The 5,147-nt window shown below is 43.3% G+C and overlaps 1 long non-coding RNA gene across 1 annotated transcript in view; it reads left to right on the plus strand.

Moving 5' to 3' along the window:
• LOC146180250 (uncharacterized) overlaps positions 1-5,147 on the plus strand; it is a 437,831-nt gene that overhangs the window by 125,654 nt on the left and 307,030 nt on the right. The gene's annotated exons all lie outside the window — the stretch shown is intronic.

Here is a 5,147-nt window from a genome sequence, read left to right on the forward strand (position 1 = left end):
TGTGAATGCATTTATATGCTGATGTGCAGTAAACTGATCAATACAGTGCTTTTAGAATCTTTGGTTACAAGAGGCATCTTTTTTGGTCCTCAAGTGTCTCTTGTAACAGGTTTTACTGTACCAGCTTGACGCAACACGGCCGAGAGTGTATCATTCTAATTGACTTCATGTTAACAAGCCGCTTGACACTCATATTTCGATATGAAAGAACTTCAGACAATATCAGCGCATCGTGAATTTTCTGATGATCGCTACCATTCGCATTTAGGTACGGGAAACAAAATATTATGGTTACTGCGTAAACTTGTAACAGTCCATTTACTTAGTACAATCCGGCATACCCGCAGGGGGCACCTGTTAAAGCAGGTGTTTGTGTGCTTTGTGCGACACCACGGACCCCAGCACCCACGCTTAGCCGTGCGTGGCATCGCCGTGTCCGGGGAAAAGTGGATCCTGGTGGTTGAGCCGATGCCGTGAGTTCGGACCTTTAAGGCCCCTCGGCGGAGGCAACACACCACTTTGGCCCCAGCTTCACGTAGACGGCACCTCCGGGCTGACCCACCCGGGGGAAATCGGCAGTCGTCTTTTCCTGTCCTCCCCTCCATCTTTCACTTTCCTATCTCCTTTCCTACAACTGTCCTGTCCTCTCCTCTCTTCTTGGATTTTCTTTTTCCAGGTGGCTAGGGTTAACCTTGTGTGGCGTACCACCCTGAGTACCGCCATATTTGGTTATAGCTGTGGTGTACAGCTGGCATGGACTGGACTTGGTTGCAAGTTCCTGTCCTGCCCCCTTGTTGGGCTCCATGGTGGGCGGCTGGCACCTTGGCCGAACAACACACATATTACATGGCTTCTTCTACTGTAAAAACTGATCGCCTAAACAAAAAAAGGCGCACCGAAGAAATTGTAGAATTCCTGCAAAAACCTAAGAAAAGCTTCCCCAAATATCACGTCGTGCACTCTGAAGTTGAAGGAAAGCCGGCCCGAACTTTGTCCCCATTTCTAGTGTCAAAATGTTTCTCAGCTGTCCTTGGTCCGAAATACAAAGTCACAAAAATAGCAAACGGAGACCTACTGCTTGAATTAAACGACGAAACACAGTATGCAAAGCTTCCAAACCTCCACTGCATTGGGGATGTCAATGTGACCATCACCGCCCATAGATCTCTGAACACCGTGCGTGGTGTAATCTCCGATAATGACTTCCTCCACATAAGCGAGCAAGAAATGCTAGAAGGTCTTGCAGAACAAAATGTTGTAAATGTGCACAGGATAACAATCCGAAGAGATGATAAAGAGATACCTACTAAACATCTCATTCTCACATTCAGCTCAAGCGTATTGCCAGAAAAGATCGAAGTAGGATACCTGAAAGTTGAAGTCCGACATTATATACCGAACCCCCGAAGATGTTTTAACTGCCAACGATACGGCCACGGATCACAAAGTTGTCGCAGTCGCAAAACATGTGCAAAATGTGCTTCGAAAGAACACCAGTCTGAAAACTGTGATGCCTCATCGCCACACTGCGTGAACTGCGAGGGGGATCCCAGCCTCTATGTAGAAACAGATGAACCTGCATTAAAGGACAGACGATGTGCCCTAACATGTGCATACATCCTGAAACTTCGTTCTCAACCAAAACATCTATGTCATTCAGTAGTCACAGAATGTCCCTCTAGGACAGTCTTCAACAACAAGCCCCGGTTGATTAAGCCGCTTCTCATGCGCTTCGAACAAATGTGCCAAGATTTAGACATTAGTGAATTGCCAAGTATTGCCACAAGAAATAAACCACTCCCACCATGGTACACCCTCCCAGCAGTTTTCGACCTCACACTAACGCAGTTTCAAAAAACACGCACACCACATGAGCATATATCACAAGAATACCTTGCATTAAAAGAAAAATATAAACATTGCATTGCATTTTTTACAGACGGCTCAAAAACTAAAGACTATGTTGGCAGTGCAATAGTACAAAATAACACAGAGAAAATAACACGACTACCCCAGTGTGCATCAGTTTTTACAGCCGAATGCTACGCTGTCTGTGTTGCTGTGGAGAAAATATTGGATAAGAACATCAAAAACAGCATCATCTACACAGATTCATTAAGTGTCATCAGTGCAATAAACTCCAAAAATGCTGTTCAACCACTGATAGGAAACATTATACACAACATAGTAAATATCACAAGAAGAAAACATACTATCAAATTCTGCTGGGTACCCAGTCATGTTGGGATAAAGGGTAATGAACGAGCAGATATATGCGCAGCAAGTGCGAAAAATTTACAAATAAAGCAAATCAACATGCCACATAGAGACGGAATGAACTTAGTACGTACGAAATTACGAGCTAAATGGCAGGCTGATTGGGAAAGCGAAGCAGAGAACAAGCTTCACTCCATAAAGCCCATATTAGGAGAATGGCAATCATGTGAACATCAGAAACGTTTCATTGAGGTAATTTTATGTCGTCTGCGCATAGGCCATACACACATAACACATAACTTCCTACTAACGAAAAAAGGCAAACCTGTATGTGAAATGTGTGGACATGAGCTAACAGTAAATCATATTTTAATCTCATGCTCACAACTCGAGGAGCACAGGAAAAAATATTTTACTGTATTTTACAAAGAACACATCCCATTTCATCCCGCATTGCTTTTAGGCCAAGAAGCACTTGTTGATTTTTCACTTGTTTACGGATTTTTAAAGGAAGCCAATGTTTTAAACCAAATCTGAGCATCATTACTGTAGCCACTTGATTGTCCAACCTTGCGGTTGGCGCATGATAGCCACAGTTGCTTATGCGCCATAAAACTCCATATAACTAACTAACTAACAATCCGGCATACTTTTGTGGCGCTTAATTTTTCAAGCCCAAGTGCTAAGTAAAGACGAAAATGATGAGCGTCGGGTTCGAGATTTAATGAATTAAACATGGTGCTCCAAGCGCATGGCAGATGCATTTAGTTTTCTCTGAGCAGTACTTGTTAAGGGCTGCACCTCTAAATAATTTGTCCTTTTACCTAAGCGCATAAGCTTTACGAAACGACGGTTGTAAGAGCTCGCTTTGTCACCCATTTCCATTTGTATATGCTATGAAACGCGTCATCACCACGATCCAATTCATTGTTATGGCTAGCCTGTGGGTGATGCTTTAAACATAGGGAGCGCCTGTTTAAGTATCTCCTATTAAAATCAGAGCGCGATTGCGTTGTCGGACCACTTTTGCATCGCGAATTCAGTAGGTCTACCTTTTTCAGCTTGAACCAGCGAAGCAAGCCTTTGCGGCCTATGAGAGTATGTCAGTCTCACAACATGAAAGTCCTGGATTCGACTTCCACCCCCACTCAAAGTTGACTCACTTTTCATTTCCATTCAATTATCTTTCTTTAGTTGCGGAACTTCCTTGAAAAATTTAGCGTCAATCTGAATATTTCGAACTGCTCCTGAACTTTCCATTGATATTTTTTGTGGCACGGGAGCCTTAGTGGCATTGCATTAATGTCTTACGAATTCAGCCGATGAAGCAATATAAAAGACTAGCGCTGGCACAATGTAACGGCGGGTGGTGCAGAATGCCCATTATTGCATCGAGGCGCGTCACCCCGAGCACATAGTAAAAGAAGTTGCAAAGCAAAGGCGGTGTAAATGGTAGTGATTATTCTGTTAAAGTACTATAATTGATGCAGCATATACTTAGAGCAAAGCAGGGCTAAAAGTTGCAGCTGCGTATGCATTAGTTTCATGGCATCACTGATGTTTTCGCTTGTACTACACAAAGGCCAGCCTTAATTTTATGCTTCAGGAGCGACCACTAAGTGGCTTTCAGTGGCGCCCCTATAGGCGGTGCTCGTATTGTGAATCAGTCCCATGTGTAGATCCCATACACTGGTGGTGCGGGCAGGACACTCTTTCTGTTCTATATTTTTTTTTTCCCTGTCTTACTGAATTTAGCTCCCACAAGAAACTTATGCATTTGCATCGCAACTGGGGCGACATTTCTGATTATACGTCTGGCCATAGTGCTTTGACATCCGCTTATTTTGCTTGAAGTATACAGGACTCTCAGCCACATTGCACTAGACCATGCCACAGAGCTACTGCTGTGCTGGCAGAGCACTACTGGTCTGAACCCGGCAACATTTGTTATCCTCGTGCTCCAGTTAAGGCACAATCCTGGCAATTGCAATTTTTATTACTCACAGGAAATATAGCTTGAAAGACAAAGATCTCTATATTTCTCTCAGTTGACGTCCCTTCAGCCTATCCATTGTGGACAGCAAGAGTGTGAATGAAAATCGGGGACAAACAAGGAACATGGGCGTTTCTTGGTTCCCATCCGCAATGAACAGTTACCGACTACCTGAGCTTATCAGCATTTTGGGGTGATAGGCATCCATGCCGACATGGCAGAGAACCAGATTCATTTTCTTTTTTATCACAGAGAGCTCACTTGACAAAAAAATGATGCACCTGGTCATCAGAGATACCATCTGGCAATTCAGCAGACGGCACAGACGGCAGCCACGGTGAGCAGTGCTGCATGAACCACATCATTTTTTGGAGGTAGCACTGAACGTCATGACAGTTTTGAGTATACTATTAGTCGCGCCAACATGGGCTGTGTAGTTTGAAGGTTTCTATATGGCTAAGAAAAAACACTTCTATAACACTAGTGGATTTGACTGCTGTTTTAAACATTTTACCTCCTTCAATGGTCAGGAACTTAAAGACCTATTTGCAGATCAACAGATAAAAGTGAGTAGCTGACGTTGATCTGTTGCCAGTGGTGGTAGCAGTAATAGCAGAGCCTTCCAAGGTCGTCCTGTCTGTAATTTTGTGCTGAAAAAATATGCACTCTACTTATTAAGCACACTTCTTCCGGCTTTATTTACATACAATGCACTTATCTTGAACCATCGTTGCCCTGATAAACAATGCTGATGTTTGCAACACGGACAAGGACAAGAGACGGACGCCACTACGTATAATGATGACGAACCAACAAGCCAGCCACTATGTATAAAAAATCTCTCTTCTTGTGAGGTAGAGAAGAAATTTCACAGCTTTCTATTTCCACAAGCTTTCTTCATTATTTTTCTGTCAGCATCATAAACTGTGCAAGATAA

Source organism: Amblyomma maculatum, chromosome 9, assembly GCF_055883805.1.
Source record: "Amblyomma maculatum isolate TAMU_Amacu chromosome 9, ASM5588380v1, whole genome shotgun sequence".
In the NCBI taxonomy this organism is placed as follows: domain Eukaryota; kingdom Metazoa; phylum Arthropoda; class Arachnida; order Ixodida; family Ixodidae; genus Amblyomma; species Amblyomma maculatum.